At 39.4% G+C, this 27406-nt stretch overlaps 1 protein-coding gene across 1 annotated transcript in view; it reads left to right on the top strand.

The window, feature by feature from the left end:
• Positions 1–16867: 16867 nt before the first annotated feature.
• Positions 16868–27406, top strand: part of frya (furry homolog a) — a 61056-nt gene continuing 50517 nt past the window's right edge. The window contains exon 1 of the mRNA XM_084350857.1: positions 16868–16943. The gene's annotated coding sequence lies outside the window, so the exon portion shown is untranslated. The remainder of the gene's footprint in view (positions 16944–27406) is intronic.

Below are 27406 nucleotides of genomic sequence, written 5' to 3'. Positions count from 1 at the left end.
GGTCTTTAACCACAGGTTACACAAGATTGGTTTTATAGCTAGTTCAGTGCTAAAATAAATAGTATGCTGTCATAGTGTCAGGCTACCGATAGTGATTAAAATATTTCTGAATACCTACCCTCCGCCAGCTGCTTATTCCAAGAGAAGATTAGATTAGATCAAAATATATTTTATTGCTCTTGCAGGGAAATTTGTCTTGGACATGGAAGTCACAGCGGCAAGGACACGAAAACAACCAAAGGAAACATAACAAACGGCACAAAAACACGATATATCATAGGGAAACTGCAATTAATGACATACACTATGGCAACAGATCTTTTCCAATTACTGCACATAACCAGTCACCGTAAATAAATAATAGGAAGTAAGGAAAGGAAGGACAGAACAGGAATGTGAAGCAGTGTGTGTTTGTGCAGTGGGGACCAGGACTATCATTCTGAGTTAATCAGTTTTATTGGCAGGGGAACAACGGGCTGCTTGTATCTGTTCAGGCTGCTGCACGGGAGGCTATCATCTGCCTGATGGGGAGAGATGGTATTAGCTGTCCAAGATGTGAGCAGAGTCGACTGATTTATACACGTCACAGCAACTGTTACAATACAAGTAAGTACAGACAAGATAGAAACATCAGCAACATCCAACAAACGAACAAAACGGGAACTTTCAGATGTTTGCGGCATGATCTTAAAAGGGACATTTCACCCCAAAATTAAAAAAAAAAAAAAAAAAAAGTTTTCCTCTTGCCTGTAGCAATGATGATTCATCCACCTATATTATTTTCATGTGCGTTGCCGAGTCTTGGAGACATTGGACTTATGGATGTCTGCCTTCTCTTGAATGTAAGGAAACTAGATGGCACTCGGCTTGCAGTGCTGCAGTGTCTTTTTCCACGGTTATATAATCCACAAACCTTGTGAGCACTTTAATTCAGGGACAGTTTTCTTTTAACTGAATTACACTGTATCCCACTGTCAAAGAAAGAATGCATCTACTCGTGAAAGAGAGGCTAGGATGTAAATATAAATGGCCTCTTCCATGGATGAGCTGTATTGTTAGCTAGCTAGTTATCTTGCCTCTTGTCTGTTAGTAGATGTATGTGTCCTTCTATGTAGTGATAAGGTTTGTGCGTGTAGTTCAATGGGAAGGAAACAGTTCCACCACGAAACGAAAATTAGTTGATAAAAACAGAGGTAATGAAAATGCATGAGAAATTAAAAAAATAGAGGGGTAAATATGAATTTGAAATGAACAATGGAGCGATAAATTATCAAGTGATTTACATTCGTCAGCCATCATTCACTGAATAAAAAGTGCCATTCATCATTTAAGTCAGGTTGCCTCAAGGGTGAAAGAAACAAGTAAAAATGGAGGTGATTATTTTTTTAAATCAAATCAGCTTTAACTTAATCAAATCACTCTATTTTTCAATTCACATGCATTTTAATCACCTCCATTTTTATCATTTAATTGTTTTTCTTCCACTGCTCGTTTCTACAGCTGATATCTCCGAAACTCTACAACTCACATCAGAACCATCAAGAGAGGAAAATAGCACTATAGAAACAAGGACAAATATATTTTTTCTTGTTTTTTACTTTGGGGTTAAATATCCCTTTAGGTTGCTGAATGAACTGAATTACTTTTTGGCCTTCTACACTATAACAGCAGTTGTCGGTTTATTGAAAGCAGTACAGACCGACCTTGAATGTCTTTACCTGCTCTTCTGCTGCAGAACATTTCATTCGGTTGGTGGTCTTTACTTAGGAGCACTTAAGGGTTACTCCCATGATTTAGTATAGCACTTCAACCCACCAGAATAAATGTTGACTTCATTTAACATAATGTAACTCAATTGGATCTTTCAGTACACCTTCCCTGCCTGCCTCTTCTTTGTAACTCAATGCCTCCAGTTTATAATGCAGGTCAAATACAGTATTTGAAGTCTTAAGCCTGACCAAAAAAAATTACAAAAACCTATTGACATCATCAGTTATTTTTTCAAACTTCAGAAAATGCCCCCAGACCCACAGAGCATATTATGCAACTGTTTTTTTACATGATGAGGGGAACTCAAGAAATGGTCTTCACAGTCCGGAGCAGTCGGTCGGACATGTATAGAACCTGAGGCTTTAACGACCAAGATGTTGGGAGTGTTGGCTTTTATTATTTTTTACAGGCATTAGTGTAAAAAGGAACACAGATGGGGGAGAGGCTGACAGCAGCTCTGTTGATAGTCATGGACTCAGGGAAAGTATTAACTTTAACAAGCTTAGTTTGTTAAGTGGGAAAGGAGTGGGAGTACTTGATTATGGGAGCCTTCACCTCCAGCTCCCTGAAACTGTATGTGCTGCACGTCTGGAGGTGTGTCATCGCTGCAGGATTAGTGGAGAGTTTTGTATTACTGTCATAGTGTGCACTGTCTGAATTTGCTAGCAGTATCACCCTACAAGTAACGACCATGTCTGTCATCTTTTACTGCAGCATGAGGCCTGTAATGCATGTTGTCTGTGACAGTAATGTACAGCCTTTGCTCTTAAATTAATATATGGTGTATGTACGGTATGGCTCTGTTATTGTTCAGCGGTTCTGTATTCATGCCTGAGGGTTATTTTGTCCTTCCAAATGTGACCCGACCTCAATTTTAAGGGGCAGTGGGCAGCCACTCTGCTGCACCTGGGGAGCAACTCCAGTTCTGAGGCCACTGTCCTTGACTGAGGCACACAATGTATTCAGGCAATGCATGCGAGAATAATACTGTTCAACGCAGGTCTTTCTATAGAAGCCCATGGAAAGAAAATAATATGAACAGGATGAAAATTCAGCTTGACGACAAAAATATTCCTATGGTATGTCACTATAATGACATAAAATGTCCAATATAACATATTAGTTAAATTAAAAAGGTAGAAATTCTGAGCTGAAAGGTCATAATTATTAAATAAAAAGTAATAATCATGAGATAAAAAGTCCAAACTATAACATAAAAAGCAAAATTATGAAAAAGAAAGTCAAAAATAGGAGATATAAAGTCAGAATAGTTAGATAAAGTTTCAAAATGATATAAAAAGTCAGTATAATAAGATATAACGTGAAAATTATGATAAAAGGTCATACATATGAAATAAAAAGTCATAATTATAAGATAAAAGCCAACATTATGTAATAGAGTCAAAAACAGGAGATATAAAGTCAGAATAATGAGATATAAAGTCAACATTTATCTCTTTTGTCTCATAATTGTAATTTACCGTGGGAATATATAATTATACATTTTATTTTATCAAGGCTACGTAGTCAGTTATTTCATTTCTACTACTGGCAGATATGGGTTTTCAAAAGCTTTCATATTCTGTAAGTTAAAGTACCACCATTATAACGATGGCGAGCATTAAATGACCAGGAAATAAGGAGTGCAAAGCAGCTCGGCGTGCAGGTGCCTTGATGCTGTAACTGTGCAACGAAACAACACACTGTGATGAAAGTAGTCAGAATTCCTCCCACACATGTTAACCCTCATTTATCTTGGAGACACAGAAAGCGGAGAAAAATGGCCACCTGTTCACTTTCATCTCCGCATGAAATGTAATTATTTGGAGAGATGTGGGTAAGTCTGAGCAGAACCAGCGCCGTGTTCAGCAGCTATAGTCTCTGATATGTGAAGAGAAGTCTCGAAATACTGCGCCAGCCAATTTTACATTTTTGGATTCAGAAATGGGAGGAAGCTATTTGAACTTCTCACTCCAAGTATTTCATTACCTAGAGAGCAACATGGTGTGAGCGTCACTCAACCAGACTTCCTTTTTAATCATTAGTAAGGTGACAGGGCTGACAAAAATGATTCATTTCTTTCACAGGGAGCTCATTCAAGGCTGTTTAATAGAAGTTTTGTAGAAGCCTTTCACATAAGCGTACTTCCTGTGCACTTATGTGACCCCGCATTCTTTATACAATGATGCGTGCTTAAGGTCAATTTATTTATGCTTTCAGAATAATGATCGTAATTATGTACGCTTGTTTAAATCTCCACGGTTGAATTCAAAACATGAAAGTCTCTTTACTTTGATGTCAGAGGTGAAAAATAAAATTGGAATCGTTTCAGAGGAGCTCATAATCCTCTTATGACATATAGATGGTGGCAGGGTTTTTTTAATATGATATGCAGAATTAAATAAGGAGAAGAGAACAGGTACAAAAATGGGACGGAGTAACCAAAATGCTCAAAAACCCAGATGAAGTTTGTCTTTTGTGATAGAAAAATAAATACAAATAATCCCACTGGAAACCAATAACATCAGCTTTGCTTTCAGCACAATACTCATTCAGTCTGAGCCTTTATATCACCTTCTGCTGCCTTGATCACCTGTTGATAATCTATTGATATTTGTTGTTGCAACCAGAATGCACAGTAAATATATAAAAATACTATTTTCGATTAAAGGAGAGTAGCGCATAATAATGACTTTATTGATATTTGTGAGGCTGTTCGCAGTGAATGTGTTGGACATGATGAATAATAATACGTTGAACTTCTGACCTGAAGGCTGGAGGCCAGAATAATGTGTTGTGGAGGAGGAGGAGGGGAACATAAGGTGTAATATGCATTATAATGAAGTGCAGAATTAAATGTGAGCAACCTGACTACCGAGGAAGAATTCTAAGGATAAACTGGAATAATTGTGTTTTGTGACCAGCAATTAGTATGGGTCTGTTGTTGCTGTTGGTTCGTTGTCTTTCTTGTGCATTTTGGCTTTTCACAAAGCTCGCCAGACTAGACTCTTTAATCAGTTGTTAATTTGTGAATCTGCGCTGTGATGGTGGCACCATGCAGTGAAAGCAAACCTCATGAATACACCCGCTCCCACTCTCCATGTTGACAGCTGTTGGCAAATATCAAACAGCATGGTAGCTACAACTGAATAGCAATGTCTTTCGTGCACAGTTGATCTAGATTTTCTGGCTGCTCTGGTCCTAGTACCATCCTATTATGAGTTACGTACGTGTTTTAAGTTTGTTTTATGTTAATCTGGTTAAGTTTATGGGAAAGGTGCAGTGAGATCTGGTAAAGCAAGGTTTCCTATTTAACTCTGAGCAAATCTATGTTTTTAATATATGAAATTTTATGGGCTCTTTTATCCAAAGTGCTCATGAGTATATATTTTTTCTAGCATGGGTACAGCCAGTGGGAATTAAACCCCTAAATATTGCACTAACAATATCATGCTGGAGAAGAACAGATCCAACAATGCTGTACTGAAACATAAAAGCAGCAAACAAACGTGAATAATCAAGCACAATAAAGGGAAAACATTAATTGCTGGATCCATATAAGTGCCGACTCAGCCAAACTAAAATAGCGAAGTACAAATATACAAAGAATGCTGCACATCAGGGGTTCAGGGGTTGATTAAAAACAGCTTCCCATCCGAGAATGACTAAAATTGCCTAAAACCATAGATTTTATAAACAAAAACAGTCATGACTCTGTAGAAGCTGGGTTTTCTAGGTCTGAACGCCTACCTTAGAGGAGCTCTGTGGATCTTCTGTGTTGTTCTTTTAAGACGGTTGTTAGTCTGCGTTAGCAGACTCCGTTTATAAACTAATGCTCAATGCTTTTGCTCTCTGTTAGTATTTTAGGTTTGGGGTGTGATAGAAACATATTTCCTAACTGCAGTGGGAAAAAATCAATGCTTATCTTCGGATAGGAAGCTTCTTCAACAAGCCAAAATCCGATTCTCCAACAGTTAGGCTAAAACTTGACTAGTATTCGGGCAAAATGTATTTCTTTATCTTAGGATAGAAGTGTATTAAGCTGTCCTAACTGTAAGATTTCCTTTCTAAGAACTACTTATAAGGTCAGTGTTAGCTCCTCCAACAGGCTAACAGTAATGCTAGCTCCTCCAACAGGCTAACATTGGTGTTAGCCTCTCCTTAAGGCTAACATCTATGTTAGCTTCTCCAACAGGCTAAAACAATGTTATCTTCTCCAACAGTTAGCCTACCATTTGAGTAGCACTTCAATCATTTCAGTGTTAATGATGTTCCCCATCTTCATTGATAATGCTATGTATACATAGCAGTGCTGCCATTGTTTGTCAGTATTTTAGGATTGGGTCTACGCCATGCTTACTTTACAGTTCTGTATCGCAAAATGGGAATTTGTTATGTAATATTTTCTCCCAGGAAGCATGTTTTTGTTTTAGTCTCAGATGACTTTTGGGATTTTTGACAGTCTGAGTTGAGATAGGATTTCAAACTTTGGGAAGTTCCTGTGATGAAGCCCCAGTTTCCAATTGTTTTCATTTCCCGAGTATGTAGGAACATACTGTAGATGTAACAGCTGTAGGCCTATTTGTGCTTCAACAGTATGAAGAAAATATGATCAAGCACCTGTTCTTTTCAAAGGAGATGCCTGTCAGCTGTGCTATGAACCTGAACCTGTTCTATTTTATTTTTTATACCACGTCAGTTTTTAACCTTCACAATCCTCTCATACCAGTGAACTGAGTCCGTGTGACAGAAACAAGTGGTTGAAATTGTTTGGCGTGAAAGCATTATTTCCCTTGAGTGTTTGCATCTCCAGTTTCACCATATGATGAATGTGAAAGATTAATTATGGTGAATCCTCAAGCGTGTTTGAAATTTTAATCAAAGCAATGAAACTGTCAGTGGCTGCCGTGGATGTAACTCTTGTAGCTATATTTCTTTTTTAGGCAGCCAGCCAACATGTTGGTAGAGAAAACACAGATGACAGTATGCTATACACTAACAGTTTATGTCCCATGTCTGTGTTGAAATAATTCAGGAAGCTGTGGGATAAATCTACCCCGTCATTCAGTTTAAATCTTCTTATATTAGTCCAGCAGGAGAATTTCTACAGTAATGTGTCCCAGTGGTCATTAATAATAACTTAAATTGCTGTCGGTATTACATTATCTTTACTGTCTCCATTATTATTGCTCCAGCCTCATGAAAGTCAGGCCTCATGTAAATTTAGCAGCGGAGAGCGCACAGCTCAAACTTTCAGCAGATCGGTAGAAAAAAGGAAAAGATGTAATCAAGCGTGACATTTAAAGCCGAATGAAGCTCTGTTGTTTCCTCTGTCCGCTCCGCTCAGGGGCTTTGAAGGCAGTCAGACACAGACTCTCTCCACTTCTGCTTTATATAGTTATCTCACTGTGCTCAGTTCAGCTTACATTCCTGTTACAAATCAAAGATGTGTTAGCAGTGTGTGACTCCTTGTGTGGCACTTTGAAATGCTTTTTAAAAAATACAAAACTAAGAATCTGCTGCTATGGTGCCTGCTCTGCTAGGCTTAACGTAAGCACAGCAGTACTTTGTGCTAAGTACAGCTCAATAATTTAAAGATGGAGTGTGTTGTTGTTTTCAGCCATTTTGATGCAGAATTTCGACACCTTTCTTGTGTATTTTGCAAAGTTGTGTACTTACACCATGACAGTTACCTTGAGTAAAATTGTGGATTTGAACATTGTTAGAAACATTTGGGATCATGTCCTGTCTATTTAAGCATCAGCATAGTCTGCTGATCTGCTGATTTCTTCTTTAGTTCTCGGACTTTGCCCCTGCCTGCTTCTGGTGTTTTTTTGCCTTAACTTAAGGGATCCCTTAAGTTAAGGGATCCTAGCACTTAAGGGATCCTAGCACAATTAGGCCAAAAGCAAGCACCTATTGTATTGTATTCCTGAGACATTTCACTAAGAAACAGAAATGTCACTGTCATAGTAGTGCTAGAGCATCATCAAAGTAAGTAGCATTCATGAATGTCTGTACCCAATTTAATCTTGTAAATAGTTGAGATAATTCTGTCTGGACGAAAGTGGTGGATGGACCGACGGATTGCCATCCACGCCTCTAGCAATGCAAAGAATCATATACCATTCAGTGAAAGGCAAACAAAGTTCAGATGCAAGTAAGCAAGTCCTTATTGCTTGTGTTAACCTCCTCACCCAGACATGATTGCTTTGCCAAAGTTGTAATGGACTTTTATTGTATTTCAGTCACCTCTGGACTGAAAGGCTTCGCAGTCTGCTGGTTGTTTACACTACTTATCTGAAGCAAAAGTAAAAAAACAAACAAACATCACAAATGTAATTAGCAATGCATTCGGTTGTGTTAATGGGAAAGGATATTGCACCGTTAGAAATATGAGACAACTGATTCTCCAAGATACATGAAGATTAGAAACACTGTTCAGCTGTTTGGTTTCCTGAATTTCACATCATGTTATGAGTTATAGCTACACTATAAGCACTGTAAGGACATTGAGAACGTATTGTCTGTGATGTAGAGTAATTTGTCTGCATTTGCTCCCCTGCAACTGTACTCTGTGTGGGAGAATGTCTCTCTCAATAACATAACTTTCAGCTTGGCTTCTGTTGGAGATGTATAGTCGCTGATAGAGGCTCTGATTGAAGTTATCCAATCCAGTTATGTGAAGCAAATTGGTGTAAAACACAAAAGGCTGATGCACATTCCTGCAGTTAATGATTTGAAATCACTGCCCTTTATCCTTTAGATCCGGACACACTAATCAAATTAGGAGAAAGCCAGAGGATACATTTCACGCTTTATGCTAACAAATTTTCAGAGAGTAGCTTATGCACAGCAAAACGTGAAGATACTGAGACTGATGTTTGCGCTCTTTCAGTAGCCTGTCAATCAATGGAGTGACGAGTTAGATTAAAGATTCATTTTAATGTTATCTGAGGCAGTCTGCAACATAAAATCATTTAGAGTAATAAACCAGCAGCTGTGGTTGCCAGAATTTCACCATAAAAATATGGTGACAATGTAGAAGATAATAGGCTATGTTTTTTTTTGGCGACCATCAATTACACAGTTTCTCAACTGTTTTGTTTACAGTTGATTACTGTGAAAAAACAATTTGCTTTAAAAATAATGACGATAATTAAACTTGTTTACGGTAAACCATTTTAAACTCACAGTGCAACTGTATTATATATTTTGGTATTTTCCCGTGAATTTAACCAGAATTTTGTAAATCTGTGTGTATTCTACATATAATGACAGTAAAAATTTAAGCTAAATACTGTTTCTTGATTAAGGGTAATTAAATCTATCTGTTAAAGTGACTGTTATTTACTGTTATTTCTAAAGGCACATTTATCAACAGTTTGTGACATTTCTGGTGTTGTGTTGTTTTTGTCTGTGATGCCTTTCAGATAACATGCCTGTCTACATTTGAGAGGCATATATGGTGTTCAGGCAGATTTGATCACCTGTTTGCAATCTTCTGCTTCTGGGGATGCATCACACTTATTTTGAGTTGTACCATGCCCGCGAGTAACCTCCTTCGAAAATGGTTTGATAAGCCCATCTGCGCGTCCTCTTCTTTTTTTAATCTTGCAATTTCGAGTGGTATTTCTTACAGCCGACTCATAACTTGAAGCCGTGTCATCCTTTGGTGTGTTATATATCCAGAGGAGCAGATTGTTGATAAAATCAAAGATAAACAAGCGGCCTTCGCTCGTGCTTTTGTGCCAGGCCCAGGCCTGCTATCACTCCTGGGGGAGATTAGCAGGTAGAGGACAGATTGAAACCAGACAGAGAGAGGATGATAAATTGGAGCAGGAGCTCCAGGAAAATGATACACAGTACTCATTTCTGTTCTCCCATAGAGTCCTAACAGCGAGACTGATGCTGTTCATACACACACAGATGTCGCAGCTGCTTTCACATCCATATAGTCTCTCTGTAAACTCGTGCTCATTTAGTATAATTTGATTCATTTTTGCTGCCTCACATGTGGAGCAGTCAAACAGAATAACAGTGCCATCATAACAACAACAGAAACATCAAGGTCAGAGGCAATAATCACAGATTGTGCAAAATAAGACAGAATCAGACACAGAGAGATAAAGGTCATTATATTTATTATATAATAATATGAGCCCAACAGCAGTGAGGCAGCAACACTCAATCATCTTTAAAGTTTACACAACAGTGATGTTCAGGGTAAGATGATACAGAACAGACCAGCTTGATTTGTTTTTGTAATGTTTGTAATCAATCATGTAAATAACATTACATTAGCAGTTTGACAACCCTGCCTTATACATTGCTAATAAACAATGACAATGTCCAGATTGGCCACCAATGGAAAACATGCAAATTGAACGGATCCATCATAAGTTTACAGACATGAAGTTAATGTGTCCCTGGAAGCCCGCATAATGACCTCGCCTCTTTCCAAACCATTGGGATGCTGGCATAATCGCAGCTTATTATTAATAACAGTGCCTCTGTAGATTCACTTAAAGTAATGAATGTGACTTACTCGTGTCTTTTTCACAATCATCTGCGACAAATCGTTTTAATGTGTATGTTTGCAGGAAAAGCGCACAATTAAAAGTAAGTGCAGCAGAGTTTCTAGCAGCTAATTACTATCTGTTGTTCCGAGGCAAGTAGACAAAAAACCACAAAACAGGAAATACACTTCATAAAACAGCACATTAATTAAAAAAGAATCAGTATGAAAGATACAATAAATACAAGGCAAGGAAAAGCCCAGTCTCCTCTAATTGGTCAGCTGTCGCAGGCCTGAGCAGACACCACCCACTGTGTTTTTTGCAACCATGGCCGTGCTAGGGCCACAGCTGAGGGTGTTGACTGTGTAGTTGTGACATCACAACCTTACGGCAGTCCTGACAGCTCGTTTGAAGGCACAGTTTCTGAATATTAGCTGTTTGTATTTCTCTGTCGTTTGAGCATTTTGATACTTTCACAGTATTTACAGTATATAGCACCTAGACCTGCTTTATAATTTTAAAAAAGGGAGAGTCTCCAATGTTCTTGCTTCAATTGAGAAAGCAGATTCACCAAAGGCTGTCTCTCTGAAGTCCGGTACCCGCTCACCCCTTGTAGATGCTCTAGTCCTACTGACTCTATGATGGGATGAGCCAGGCGTTCTCAAAGGAGATGGTGCAAGATTATGAGTGATTTTAAACATAAGGCAGGCTATCAAAATTGAGGAAACAATATTTTTTACAGTACTGATGATCTCCTGGATTTTTATCTAGTACTTTTTGACTACAGGCCCAACAGCTATGAAAAAGCCTAAACAACTAAATAAGCAGATAGACAGAAGTTCACAAGTAATCACTACCTCTTCAATGCCAACGCTCAGGGTGTAAAGCTACAAGTTGCGTGTTAATCGCTGACCATGCAAAAAGCATTTAAACGAGGCAGGTGTGACTCCACTGATGTCCTGACCAGCAAGTGGCAGTAGGTTTTGTTGCTAAACCTAAAGTGGAAAGAAAAACCCATTAAAGTCCTCTTAGCTGTGCAGAGCATTGGGGCTGCAGTGTGCCGTGCACAGTGTGCCAAGTGGCTAGCTGTGCATAAAAGGAAATCGTGGCAGTGGCTGAAGCTGCCAGCTCCTGATTTGCACTTACGTCAATTGTAACTAGTCTATCTGAATAACATAAAAAACTGTCTTTTGATTTCTTACTGGCTCTTGTCCTTCCTTGACCTCTCTATGTAAATTTCAGGCTCTTCATGAGAGAGAGTTTGTCTCTGACCACTGTTGTGAGGGAGAACGCTATAATGTGGAGGACAACTGGTGTTTTTCAAGGTCTGGTTGCTACTGAATGCATTTTAAATTCACTGTTTTTTGCATTGATCATCGCTCTTGAAACATGCCTCTGCTGTGATGCCTTTAGACCCCATAATGAGGGTGGCAGACCAGCTTTAATGCCACACTAAGATATTAATGGGAAAATGCACATGTTTTAGCAGCCCGGATTAAAAAATAGGGCTGTGCGGTGGAGAGAGGCCTCCCACCCCTGCTAAGTGAAACCTGCGCCCAAATTTAAAAACAAAACACAAAACAACAAGCAAAGTGACTGCTCCATTCAGTCTCGGCCTCATTAGATCTTTTCCCTCTCTCATCCCTTTGGTATCCTTTGGCATAAAGCGATCACAGCCCTGGTTAGTAAACATGTGCGTGCTGTGTGCAGTTTACTGATGATACATGAATTGTGGGTATAAACAGTTACTCCTTGCTGCCATTTGGAGCTGACAGCTTGCCAAGAGAGGCTTTGGAGAGGGTTCAAAAATCAGCAATTGAAAGGCCTGTTTGAGTTTTTAGCCTTTAAGATTTTAGTATAAACACATCAGTGGTGGAAGGTCTCTGCAGCTCCCAGGGTCCTGTATGCAAATCATATGAGTCACTTTATACACTTTATACCTGTCTGATAACCATTAGTCGCATCGACCAGCTGTTTATCACACTTTAAACCAGACATTAATCTCTGGCTTTTCCAAGTAGCCTTGAAGTTGTGGCTCAGTGTTTATAAATATCCACTCTCACTCTGGGCAAAACCTGTTCCAACTTCTCCCCTGGGTGCTACAGAAAGCAATAAGCCAATACGACCAGACACAAGAACAGTTTCTTCCCTAAGTCTGACAGACAGTTAAAGGAAAAGATCACCCAAAAATGAAAATTCTGTCATTATCTATTATCGATGGAAAGCACAAAACATTTCTGGAGTTTCACAACAAAATAGTGTTGCAGCATTCTCCTAAACAGCTGTAATAGATGGGGACTCCATACAGCTTGTCCAGATGTTATTTTTACCCTTTTTTTAAACCAAACTCTTCACTGGAGCTGCTTATCTAAAAGCGTTAGCGTGCACCTCGTCTGAAGAAGTGGGTGCACAAGTTAGACTGCACATCATGGGTGTGAATAACGTACTTTCCAAATGAATTTTGGCCGGACGGAGACTTGTAGTACACCAGATGAGCTGTATGGAGCCATTCAAAGTCCCAATCTACTTCCGAATGCTGAAACGTTGTTTGCTGTGAAGCTCCAGAAATGTTTTTGTGGACTACAAAACTTCACCCAACTTTCCATTGGCATCAGGGTGAGTAGAGATCATTTCTGGATGAACTTTTTTATTTAAATCATCAAGTTCCAATTAACCTCTGACAGCAAAACATCCACTTCCTGCCACTACAGATAAAAAATACAAGGTTTTTATAATGTACATATCTTCATGCAGGGTCAATGTCAATATTTTGCGCACTATACATCATTTTTCAATAGAAATCCTGCATGCTGCACATAATGTATGTATACATGTATAAATGTATGTAGTAACCTTCCACCCCATGTACGCTTATTTGTCAAGTGTTTATTTCTTTATATCTCTGCACTACTTGTGCTGTTTACAACATACAGAACATTGACTTGCATACAGACTTCGAGGTCGTTGACCATGATGCTCTTTGTATACCGAATACACATCTGCTTTCCTTTCACATGCTACACTTCTAACCATAATTGGCAAATAAAGCATATTCAGATTCACCTTATTTCTCATTCTTCCTCTTCTCCATTAACAAGAAGAATCACATGCTGCTTTCAAGCGTCTCTCCACAAAACCTTTGTTATTCTTGCCGAAGAGAAACTTGGCACAGTTAACAAATACCTCAGTCGACTCGCATTATCTGAACATGCGTGTTAATGATGTGTTTTGTTACCGATTCAAATTATGAGGCTGTAACTGCTGGTGGAAACCAGTATGTTCTAAAAGACAAACCTGACACATCAACCATCTGTTCTAACAGCGTACATCCATTACAGGACGTCTCAGTGTGTCCTTGTTCAAATACTTAACAGAGCTCAACCACACAGCTCATCTGTGGCCTCATCGATATTGTTTGTGCAACCGTGCAGTGCAGCCCGATCCGTGCAGTCAAAGCATCCCTGCAAGACATGAGAGCTTTGATCCAGCCTCCTGACCTGCCGCTTCAATGACTTCGCCCTCTGCAGCTGCCTCTCTCTGTGGTGGACCGATCTTTTCTGCTCTCACTCAAAGGGTTCAATTCTCCATTAAAAGAGCCAAAGTATAAATCAAGAGTCATCATGCCTCAGACTCTGAGCTGTGGGGCAGGTCCCAAAACTTTGACATTATAGCAAGAAATTCACCCAACATGGAGTTGCCGCAGGAGTATCGGCATCCACATAATTCTTTCCTGAATAATGTCAAGACTGCATTGAACCTACAGCCCGCAAGTGGAAAGCAAAAGATGACTCACTTTGAAGAAGATGGGGCTAATGTGATTTTATGCATGTCTGTGTGGGTCATGGCTTTCACAAGCGGTTTATGGAATCTCTTTTTAATTGGCTTGCAGACTTTCATCTGAGCTGAAAACTACCTGCATGTGCATCCAGGCGCTGCGCCGTGACAATCATCCACATCCTCCTTTATCCTGGGTTTTCTCTTTTCCTTGAAGAAATGAGAAAGGGGCACTCGGATCAGGTCGGAGCTGCCGTGCTGAGTTTTGCAACTGTCTCTCTTTTGTGCTGAGGCACTGATGTGTTATTTCATCGTTGGGTAGCCTTGCAGAATTATCACCACAGCCAATATGCTGCAGTCAAGCACACCTGGCTCACTTTAGGAGGAAAAAAAACACATTTTCCAAAGCTTATTACAATTTAGATCTCATTGCACCAGGGATACTATTTATTCAAAATGCTGGGTTTATCAGGACAGCGCAGCATGCACATGTCTGTTTATTTCCTGGTTATTATCAAAAATATCTTTTTTAATGTCCTGCCTTGTGGTGCACCTGGTGCTCGATAACTCAGCAGCACTGTGGAGCTCTGCTGTCATTGTGACAAGCCCTAGTGTGCATACAGTTGACAAAGCAATTTTGTTGTTCTGGTTTGGACAGAGCTCTTGGGCATGCTATCATCTTGAATCAGTAGCATTCCTCTCCTTGAGTGCTATCTGAGAGGTTGATGGCCAGCCATTGAACTCTGTCCATCCTTGTCAGGGTTTCTGCTACCATCAACAACAGCTGTGTCTCTCTGAGGCGTTCGCCTCGCACATCACAAAGATATTTTTCAAGTAGCAACACAGACCTTTAATTTTATCTTCTGACACATCCCCTAGAGCCGAAAGATATTTGTGGATGGCATTTTCTAAAAAGTGTAGCCGTTTGATGCTCTATTGTAAACTAAAGAAACATCGAGTTTTTTCAGACTGTAAAATGTGCTCTTTGAGAATGATTCTCTCACACTTCTCAATCTTGTTCTTTTCCAGAGGTACGTTCAGGTGGTGCTGCTTTTCACCGCCTCTTCTTCAAAAGATATTTTCACTCTTATCATGTTCTTTGACGCCATCTGCTGGATCCTCATTAAACTAATTTCACTGAGAGTTCAAAGTGGCCTTCACACACACATCAATGCAATACACATCCTACTGTACTTGCATATTGTATTGTTTGAGGCAAAGTAATAGTGGAGCAAATTCCCTGAATTATGTCACCTAAATGATTTTGTATTATTTCATGTTACTTTCTTTTGTTGAACTCAACTGTGGAGTTGAAAAGCCCACAGGAAGCCAGGAAGCTCATTATTAAGTCTATCAACCAAAACTAATGTATATATATATATATATATATATATATATATATATATATATATATATATATATATATAGGATTCACTCATAGTCATGAATCAGGTGTTTTCTGAGCTTTTATAATAACTTCAACTTTCCATTGACCCAATAACTTGTACTCCCTTTCTTAAGCATTGTGATATCAGGAAAAGCCTATTTTTATGGCAGAGTGCAAGAGGAAGCTGCTGTGAAATCTGGTGGTACAGCACTAAAACAAAGTAGACTTTGTTTCACCATTGTCACCTCACATAGCCACATCACCTGGGCAGGGACCTGTTTTTCCAGTTCTCTCTTTTATTTCCCCCATATTTTTGTACTTATTCTTATTTCTGTATTTATCAAAGTAGGAACTTATTATTTTTGTTTTTCTCATAATTCTATTCAAGAATCTCCCTTGGGGTTGATGAAGTTATGTCTGATTTTATATCATCTCATGTTATCTTCAAATACATACATTACATCATTACCATGCATCCTGCAAAACAGCTGTGTTCAAAACCAAGAATAGTAGGCCTATTAAAAAAATATGTTGCCTTTTTCTTTCACCCGATGTCAAAATAAATGCACACTTAGGAAGATCAAGATCTTTAACACAAGGCGATGACAACACTACCGCTTTTGTCCACAGGGGGTGCCAGAATCAAACAAATAAAAGCTCCTAGGCACAACTTTAAGATTTTACATATTTCATGTTTACAAGTTAATTCTTGTTGGAATTCATATACATGATACTGGGCATATTAAAGGGGCACTGTGTAGTTTTGGAGAAGAAATTCAAACTCAGAATGTTAATGAGCTAATAATACAAACTCACAATCACAATCACTGTATAACCATGCTGTTCTCAGTGGAAAATAAGGTCCCCAGAATGCTGTTTGAAGCTGGAAAGGTGGCAGGGTCCGCCACATAAAATTAATAATAAAGTAAATTTGCTTTTCGGTCATTATAAAGAAAAGAGTTTTGTTTTTTTAGGCATAAAAATTCAGCCAATAAAGATCTTTCTCTTCTGATTAAAATGTGCTCGCTAAGACTACATAATGCTCCTTTAATGTTCCATATGAACATAGATCATACTTGATGATATTTTTAACCCTATGTATCGTTGCTGTAGCCTCCACTGTAACATACCGGGGTCTAAGTGTGTGTGCTTGCATGCGTGCGTATGCGTGCACGTGTGTTTCCCTGTAAAACTAACCGCAGGGCAGCAGGTGTGTTTGGAAGCGTGCAGCCTGCAGAAAGCCAATGCTTCGCATGTTTTTCATTATTCAGGAGGACAGGAGGATGAGGTGGTGGAGGAGGGGGAGGAGAGGGGTGAGGGGGCTGCTGGGGGCGGAGTCTGTCTCTGCAGAGCTGATGGAGGGAGACCGAGAGGGGGAAGAAGTGCATCCGAACAAGTGGATCGCCTGGAGGGACGCTGGGACTGAAACTTGGACTCACTTCACAAGTGCAGATGGAGAAAGAGAAATAAAAACGCACCTGCAGTAGTGGAAGGTATTTATCATCTTTTCACATGTTGACACGTCTCCTGCAGCTGCTGCTTCTTCTGCACTTCATCTTTCTCTTGTTTGTTTTTTTCAAGCTGGAAGAAAACTGTGAGCCAAACTTAGTGTTTGTGCTTCTCGGTGTTGTTTTTCAGTAACCCGAGGCCTTTCATAACCTTGCAATTACACCACAGTCGCTATAAAGTGCTTTAAATTGGACCTGGCTATTAAACTCCTGGTAAAATCGCGTTTTGAGGAGTTTTAAATGAAACAGTTATCACTCGAGAAAACGTCGCCAAATTTAGTTTTGACATCTTTTTTTTTTTCTGATAGAAAACACAACTTTTGTTCCAAAGTCCATTTTTGTGGCAGGTGCTGTCTGAAAACTGAAAAGTTACAGTGAGGTTAGTATTAAAGCATCAAGAGTTTGGCTGTAATAGTGCGTGTTGTTCTGTAAAAGTGGCCTAATTACCCATAGAGGGCGATGTGTCACATTGATCCAAACAGGAGCCTATGTAGCACTAGGAGGTTCATTTATTGTCTGTATTTGAAGCTAATGGAGTAAGATCAAACCTTGATTTCTTATATAAATAATCAAATAAAATAATAGAATAAAACCCCATCATTAGTCATTATGAAGAAGCACCTGGTTTAAACCTGGCCGCCTCTTAGAAGTCTGTCTGTGTGTAGTTTACTTGTTTCCCCATGTGTTTGTGTTTTCTCCAGGTTTTTCAACCTGCTGTCCAAACACTTGCAGCTACTATAAATTGAGATTTTTTTCCCCCTGGCGTGTCCATAGGTGTGAAGTCAGGTCAAGTCAATTTTATTTATACAACCCAAAATCACAAATCAAACTGCCTCAGGATGGTTTATAATCTTTAAAGTGTAATCCATGACTTATAACTTTAGCTCTGCTGGGGAACTGTCCCAGGATGTCCCCTCTGGCCTCATGCATGCTGGGATAGGCTCCAGCCCTCTGGCGACCCGTAATGGATGTTTGGATGGTGTTACGTTTTCTTATTTCTGTTGTAAGAGCAACATTTTGCAATGGTGGAGTGTCTGATATGTGCACTCATGGCTCGGTGATATGGCCTTCATTTGCAATGTTGGTTGGCTGATTTTATTGACCGATATTGGCCTCTCACAGATATCCTGTTGATGCACTATACGCAACATAAGAACATAACATTAAGTATATATCTTTGTGAGTTTTGATAGCCACGTTTGAGGGATCATTGCCAAAAAAAAAAAAAAAAAATTACGTGTATATGCAAGAATATCAGCCGATACATCATTATCAGAATTTTTTACACACTAAAATCAGTATCGGGATCGGACCCAAAAATCCAGTATCAGTCAGGCTCTATTTTAAGCTATATTGCAATCGACAATACGTATATGGATATTTTAAAATAAGCATTTCATAAATAACTGGGTGACAAAATCTATCCAATAAAAATCAGAGGTGACCGTCTGTATGCGCTCTCAAAATCAACATTTTAAAAAAGGGACACTTTGAATCAATAAGAATGAAAGCATCAAACAAATATATATAACACAGTGGTTACATTTTTAACCTATGGCAGATACATTTTCTGCTCATTACATAATTGAGATTATCCAACACATTTCCAGAATTGTCTCCTTTACATTAGAATGAACTTTGCATTAAACCAAAAAACAGAGGAACTTCTCTGCTCTTTGGAATAAAGTGACAAAAATTCAAGCCGTGCTGTACCCCACATGTGTTACATTAGTCAGTCAGAAGTGTGAAGACCCATATCTATTTGTGTATCTCTACAGATCCATCATCACAAGAATAATGTCACAGAGTCACTTCTATTCTCAAACTGCGATTCTCGGATGAATAAATGAGGGCTTTCCCACTTCGTTCTGCACGCAGATTTAGTTGACACTGTTATTTTGGTTAGCTCCGATTTCTGCAAAACAAACAGAACTTGTTTGTGCAGTTCTCCATAAATAATGTTGACTTGAACTGACTTGACACTGTTGTCACTCCAGTGAAACTCGTACTCCGTAATTTAATGTGAACCAAAAGCGTCCCTCACATAGTATTATTTTTGTAAGTAAAGATGGAGTTTCTATCACTGCGGCGAATGCTGACATCTAAAATAAATAAGACGGAAGATTTTCATTTAGAATTCAGTGTCGGTAGTTAGATGTGATCGTTTCATAAAAAGTGACCAGAAATAGATTTTTTAGTTTCATATTGAACCACCTCCAAGAGTTGCTGGCACAAGAATTATCGAGAGTAGAAGAGCAGTTTTAAAAGATTTTCAGCCCTCCCTCGTGAGAGAGGCTGTGAAAGCCTGTAGGCAGCAGATGTAATAAAAGCTTTAACAACTCAACACAGTGTTTCTTTGCTTTTTCATATTTATAATCCATGAGTTAGTCAGATAAGCCCCTGGGCTATCCACCTGGCAAAAAAGGCTGAATCGATAAAGAACGGACACAAGATTCAAGATTCCCACATTGTCAGAAATTTGGAACAGGTGTCCAACCGTGCTGCATCCATAAAAACAATCCACATGTATTTATAAAAACATGGCAAGACAGCGACAGAGAACAGGAAACATATCTAAAGATATAATGTTGTGTTAATGTTAAGGGGCAATATGTAAGATATGGAGAGAATTTTAGTTTAAAACATAAAAAATAGAATTAGAAGAAACAGCGTTGATGTTATGTCAAAGACGTCTCTGTATTGTGTTGCAGAGATACCTACTGAGGTTAGCATGCTAACCAGCTAGCCCTGGCCCGTCCTGTCTTGTAATACCATGTTGTACCGGCAAGAGGCAATAGTTCAATAGCCCCTGTACAGTAGTTTCAGCTGGGAGGTGTAAAAGAAAATGTTAAAAAAGGAGATTTTTCTTCTATTTTCCTTAATAATAATAAAAAAATACAACCTTACACCGTCTGAATTTAAGTTTCTCTCTTTTACTGAACTAAGATGGGATAAATTGCCTCGTTAACTCGTTAACAAGTAGAGTAAGATGTGAAAATATACCAGCACTATACAACGTTTTCACCTGCTGCTGATGCCGTACTCTCTCTCTCTCGGCCCTCTGCAGCTTAACGCCCCTCATGTTCCTGCCTGTCGTGTCTTCATGTCCCCGATCATCTCTTCAGAGCCACTGTAAATCACCTCTGTACTGTATCCCCTCTGTTGGTGGTCTCGGAGGCTGTGTTCAGTCCCGGTCTGGTGTCCAGCTGTGTGAGCCGGGTTGAGCTGAGCTCCATTGTGGTGTGGGCCACTTAGCACCACAGCTACTTACTAACAGCAGCCAGGAGCTACAGCAACGATTATATTCAGCAGCAGGAAGTGGTTTTGCAGCTCCCTATAGTTTTGGAGCTACCTTTGAATTCTGGCCATTTCTTACAAATTACACCTTTAGATAAAAGACGCTACAACTGTATCATTAATAAATAAGTAAAATAAAGCCTTTAAAAATCCATTGGGACAAATAAATAAGTAATGTTTCCCCAAAATCCACAATACATAAGAACATACTGTAACTGGATATGCGTGGCGCTCACCCCACCTGGACTCTGTGTTCAGTTTGAAGCCCCTCCCTCCTCAGGTTGATAATAGGCAGGCAGAGGGAACAGGTGCAGGTGCAGGCTTTTTTCACAGCCCTTGAATGGCCCTTGTGTGTGTTGACCCAACCAGGAACTGTAGAAAACAGGTGACCCGTTGAGTAATTACTCACTGCGGATGCTTTGTCTGTTTTTATCTGTCATGTGACATTAATATATAAAATGTGCCTGACCTGGAAGAGTGGTTGTAACGGCTGTAAAAGGTTGAAAGTCTTGACCCCATGTGGTATCACGTTGTCATTATGCAAAGTCTGTCCACTTAATATTCAAGGAAAATGTAAATTTTTAAACAGCAATCTGTACAGTATGTTCAGACTATGTTCGTACTTCCTCTCTGAGCATCCTGAGAAAACACCGATATGTAAAAACTTAAAGTTGTTAGATAACAGTCGTCTGTGTCCAGGTTCCCACGGTGCGCTGTGTGTGTGTTTGTCTGCCTGTTGCAGGAGAGTCCATGAGCAGAGCAGGAATTAACCTTCAGCTGGTTAGTGCTAACATTAGGGTCTGATATCTATCAATTATTCATCACGTTCTGCTCTGCCTGTGCGAATCTAAATGTGTCTCACCATGGAAACAGCCTTCTGTGTCGGCCGCAGGGTGTTGGTTTCAGCGGCTGACTCCAACCTCGATTCTCGGCCGGGCGGTCTGTCCCACATTCTGATACTGGACATTGCCTTGTGTCGTTTTTGGTTCAGTTTGTTTTCAGAAAAGTTGATGAAGGAGTATGGCTATAGTAGCTGATTTCTGTTCACCTTCAGAACTCTGCAGAGAGTTTTAGCTGCAGTTTCGTATTCACTTACATTTACAAAGTGCCGAAGGTCAAGAGGATGTAATGTTGTAAATCTACTTTTTGTTTTTACATATATTTTATAGATTGACATAAACTTGTAAGTTGCTATAACAACCATTATCACATTATAAAATCTGCAAAATCCTTGTTTAATATAGTTCAGACAATTCAAAAGGTAAGTTCAACACCTTACACAAAAGCAGGAATGTTCTCTCAAAAGGTCAGATTGTTGTTGTGTCTTTTGAAAAGCTAAACATCCAGACTTGGGATGTGTGCAACTAGTCAGCTAGTGGATTACATGCTGCTACCTTGACTAGTCAGCACCAGAAAAACTAATAATAAATAAAAATGTATCATTACATAATTTGCTCTGAAAATGTCATGTCCTCTCAATCAGATTTTGCAGTATAAAAGTTTACTGTTGTCTAAAATTTTACTCGGTCACCCATCACTGCCAGCTGCATTTAAAATACTACTTCAGTTATTACCTCCTGTTTGTTGCTGCTTGGTTGGTTGGTTTGTCAGCAGGATTACACAAACACTACTGAATGGATTTGGAAAACTTGGATGGAGGATGTGTCTCGGCTCAGAATAGACCCCATTAACATTTGGTAAAGATCTGGATAAAGGCACAGATCCAGGAATTTTGTTTTCACTTTCTTTAACATAGAGAGATATTTCGACATTTCCATTAATTTCTCAGGAAATAATGCATGGATCTTGATGAAAAAAATCCTGCCTATTTAGATGGCTATGAGTGAGTATAATTTGATCCTAACCATATATCTGTTGTGCTTACATTATGGTGAGGCAGTTATAGATGGGTTTTAAATTGAGAGTGATAAAGGCCTATTGAGTTTGATATTGGATTAGGCTTTATTGAGATGAAGGGGCTGTAGGGCCTTGGTGGAGTACTAAAACATGTTTTGGATAATACCTACCCTTTTTTTTTCACTTCAAGACAAAGCGACTAGTCTAAGTTTAAGGATTCAGAAAATTGTGTCATCTTCAGTTGCATCAGTCAATAATCAGAAAGGCCAACTATTACTTGTAATAGGGAATTCATTAAACTAAAATAGACGTTTGTCTTCTGTTATCATGGTGGCAGAATGCAGATTTTCTTTAGCCAGATTCAGGTCAGTAACTGACTCAACGATCAAGTGACAGTGCACATTTTGTGTGTGTGTGCATGTGTGTAAACTGCAGGACTGGTTGTGAAGCAAGAACTCTTATAGTGACTCACACTATCAGAAGCTCTGTCTCAGATACAGTGAAGTGAACTGAAATGATGATATTACATGTCGGTGTGTTTTTTGTTTAACACTAGAGGGTGCACTATTACTACAACATCCTTTGGTAGTTCAAGTCATTTAGAGTAATACTATATTATAGTAGCCTCTGTGTCAGGTCCTTAGAATCTTTGAATTTTCAGATTTGTCATTATATACATTTTTTTATTGTTGTTGAGGCTTTACATACAAACCAAACATGAATATGCAGAAGAATAAACAATAAGTGGCACATGATGTAGCACTTAATGGAGCCCTTAGAGAGAGAGGGCGATCATTTCTGATAAAAGGGAAAGTTCAATTATAAAGTCAACGCACAAACATAATCATAACATTAAATGTGCATATTTGGACACAGAACAGAGCAGGCTCATTTGTAACTGGACTTTACTGAGCGTAGGCGGCTGTGACTCCACATTTGTTTATGTCTGAGTGAATAAAGCCCACATATGTGTATAGTGTTAATAATTTGATCATTTACTGACTCAGGTTCCTGCAGTTTAACTCCAAACAGAGAGCACATCTTCAGCTGTGGTGATGACATGTATTTGCCTTGCCTGTTATTTACTGTGACAACATGATGATTCTTGTCCTGCAGGATGTTTTAAAGTAGGTCAGGACGGTGCTCATAGGAGATTGTTGAAACACGATGATGTCCTCTGTTGTTTTTGACAGTTTTCTCGTGTGTGTGCTGCTGCAGAAGCATTCCTCTCAAACGGTTTTCTTTAGGCTACCTTTTTCTCTGACAGGTGGATGAAAAGTGAAATTACTGTTGGACTCTTTGGATGAGTAAAAACTCGTTGCCAGGGGCTCCCTGTTGTGCAGGGTTTGTCATGTTTGGTGTGATGCTTGACATTTTGATTTTGGCCACATTGTTCCTTGAGAAAATACATGAATGACATAAAGAACAGGGTGTATAGGCTGGTTGTTCCATGTGCTAACTGTGGTTTCTTCCTAAAACAGAAAACGCCTTCACTTCACGTACATACACAGGCTGTTTGTATTGCTCATGTAGGTCAGACTAGGAAAAACTGGTTCATGTGGTAGGTGTGTCCAGTTAGTGTTCACTTCAGTGGTTGAAAAAGACTCAATAGAGCATGAGCTGAGAGCTGTGTGAAAGTTTCTGTGGATTTTAACGTCTTGAGTTGATGGTTTCACACCTTTCACTCATTTCCTGTACGACGCCAGCCGTGGAAATAATGCAGCGGGAGGACAACACGGGCCTCCACACAGAGGAGTGGTTGTAGAAGAAAGTGTGCAGCGTTGAACTGATGAGGATGTATTTCTATGTCAGACATCTCTAAAGTCTGCAGTTTTTAAAAGGCTCTCATCACGGTAATGAGTACACGATCATTTAAGTAATTAGTTTGCGTCTCATTAACGCCGCCAGAGGCAAGACACGTCTGTTTAGACTTTGATGTGTAGACTCCAAGACAAATACAGGATATTTATACAGGAATGCCTCGTGGGCATTCAGTAGGCGGGGATGTTGTAGCTGTCAGAGTGGCCTCTCTCCCCCCTCTCCTCCTCCCTCTGCAGTTATGACTTTGCCCCTCTCTTCTCTGCCTCTTGCCTTTTTGCTGAAAAGAGGAGGGGCTGTCTAAGTAATCCAATACCTGCCCAATTCATGAATGTTACTGTAACTTGCTGAACTGCCCTGACAAGTGCAGGGGTTAAAACACATTAGCAGGAGCGGAGCTCTGGCTGCATCTCCTTGAGACAGAGTTTATAAGGAAGGAAAAGGAAGAGAGAAATTAAATACTACACTTAAAAAAAGAGAGAGGAAAACCTGGCAGAGCTTCAAATGACTCCTTTGGAAGAATGATAGAAGTAGCTGTGGGCTCCCTGCCATCCAACATGTCTTCAGAGGAGAGTGCTGTGAGAGACATGGCTGAGAGTGAGACGGATTGCTCTGAGGGACGGGATGAGGTTGTCCTGGGGCGCATTGCCAGCTTACCTCTGGATCCATTCCCACCCAGGGACTTCAGAGGGAAGTTTAAAAAGATGCGCCACAAGAAGAGGCCCACCATTCTTGAAAGTAGGTACTGCTTGTGGTAATCACCTCGAGAATTCAGTTTTTCAGCTGGGAGAAATGTGATTTTGGAACGACGTGGTGCAGACCCAGTACCAGCACTTCAGCTACTACCATCAGCACTTTGTGAAATGCCTCACCTTCCCACTGCATCTGTCAGAGTCACCACAGAATCTGATGGCATGTTTTCTGTTTTTTTGATATGATGTAGTCGAGCTCACTTACCCAAGATCCCTGCACTGCGTGTGTGTGGAGAAAATTGAGTATATAATAATGGAAACAAATAATGACTTGAAATAAAAAGTTTAAGACCAGAATATGAGAGGAGAAAAGAGCTGGAGCTGAAGAAAGTTGGGGGCACCGGGGTGCAGTGAGAAGAGGGAGTCAAGTGTTTGAGCTTGATAACCACAAAGATGGCTGAACTGGACAGGCATACCTCACATTCCTAACCTTCATCAGAGCCTGATAATGCTCTTAATAAGTGCTTAATGTGTCAGAGAGGCTTCGCCCAGCAAAAGCCTCATTAAGGAGAAATGTTTACAATCATTTGCGATTTGTTTCTGGTTTACTCTTCTTTCGCTTTGAGACTTCTGCTGAAGCTGCCGATAAACAGACCTGCAAACCTGCTAATAATGAGAGTATAACTGAAGTCATCAGAAGTGACACTGATCCTATCCAGGCTGCCAGCAGACTGTCAGAGCTTTACGTCTGAATGTTTTGGCAAGACAAGATTTAAGATATCCAGATCAAGTGTTATGCCGTAAACATCGTATTTTCGTCAGATTGACATCAGGTCTGATTCTTTCCACTCCTGGCTGTTATAATGCGCTGCGATACAAACATCAAGGTGTCTTCTCTGGCACATTCATTACACATTCTTCTGATCGGCTGCGACAGTTTAGATATCTGTAAAAGCGTGCAGTCTGTTTCATGGCTTTAACCTCACCCCTCTCTGAGAGACAGGTCCATTAGACGAGTTATTACTGCGAGAGGAAGTCCGGCCGGTCGGGACGGGAGCCACCTGTAAACCTCACCGCTTTGGATTAGTGGTATTTTTGTAACAAGGAGCCTCATGTAAACTATTTTACTGCTGTCTATGCAAGTTTTATAGAGTTTGACACCAAAAGGTTAACTTTGCTTCAGCTGCACAGTGTTGCGATTTTAGACTCATAACACTGCTGCGGTTTCATATTTTAGCATCATAAAAGCAGCCAGCGGTGGTGTTGGTGTTCGAGACGTCTCCATCGCTCTACTGTACTTTGACTCTTTCCTGTTTAGCAGCCTTGTCCAAAAAAAAAAAAATCTACAATTATTCAACTGGGGGATTACATAACTGTTTGCCCTTCAGAGGGGCCTCTTACTGGACAAGTCAGGCCAACTAGATTATAACTGATGGGTAAGTCAGGGACGTAAAAGATGTTTGTTTAAAGAATCCATTTGGGCTAATCTCTGTTTTCGGTAATTAAGTGTTTTGCTGTAACCATAATAGGCCAAGCAATTACCCATAATTAGTCAAATTAGACTGTCTTGTTCCTTACGGCTGTTTGTGTTAAGTTGGTGGTTAGTTCAGGGTGAGGAGATGTTTGCTGATAGGACAAAGGCTCTGGCAGCATCTCATTTACTTATTAACAAAATATTTAGGCAAAACTAGAGGAAACTATTATGCTAATCAAGCGCCTGTGCAGCTCTTCACTCCCTTCCCTTTAAAAAGGCGTGTTAAAACACACCACAGATGTATTAAACAATAATAGAAGAAGCATCAAGATTTGTGTGAAAGCAAAAATATAAGTGTAAAATATCTTCACATGAGAAGTGTGATAGCACCACTTTACATAAGCTGTGACAGCTGCTTTCTTAATGTAACATTTAAAGTATCTGTGGTAACGTGTCCATATACTGTCCCGCCTACGTCCTTTATTACACTATCACACTACACTGTGCTAATTGTTGCATTGAACAACAGATATCGAAACAAGCGCTAAACAAATGGTTGCTACCAAGTGAACTTGCAATCATTCCCCTTTAATGCAGATTTCACAGATGCAGAGTACACTTACTCAAGAAGTATGTGAGGTATTTTTCTCGAGTACACAGTATTTCCATTAAATGATACATTCTGCTCCCACCCCACTTCATCTTGGAAGCAACTGTTGACTTCACTACATTTAGTCATAAGTTACTTTGCAGATTCAGATTTTTAATACAAAATATAAAACATGATGTGCAACTATAAATTCATCAACACAGAAGTATAGAAAGTAGCTGGAATTAGCTCCACCTTTATTAATGCATCATGAAATATAGTACACATAATTCTGAACAATAATAATAATAATAATAATAATAATAATAATGTATATGTTATGAATCTAAATGTACTTTTGGCACTTTATTTCAATGATAATGCGTACTATGTACTACAAGATTTTGAATGCGGGGGCCTTATTTATAAAAATGTTTTTATAGATTTATACTTGAACTGAAACGTGCTTATGTTCAATTCATAAAAGATGCTGAGCATAAAAAAACCTTGTAACTTACTCACCTGTGATCTATGCAAACAAGTTTAATCAGGAAAAATCAAACTTTTTGGATGCAAAGAAGATACAAAGTTCACAACAGGCTCGGACACATACAGTATGCATCCCAAACCGTAATACCCCTTCATAACCAGCAGAAAAATCACTTAAAGTCTGGACTTTGCTTAGAGATCATTGCCACGTCACAGTATGGTTATTGAAATA

Source organism: Pagrus pagrus (genome assembly GCF_965226575.1).
Source record: "Pagrus pagrus genome assembly, chromosome: 4".
Taxonomy (NCBI): domain Eukaryota; kingdom Metazoa; phylum Chordata; class Actinopteri; order Spariformes; family Sparidae; genus Pagrus; species Pagrus pagrus.
The sequence above is the reverse complement of the archived record's forward strand: the minus strand, read 5'-3'. Positions and strand labels throughout refer to the sequence as shown.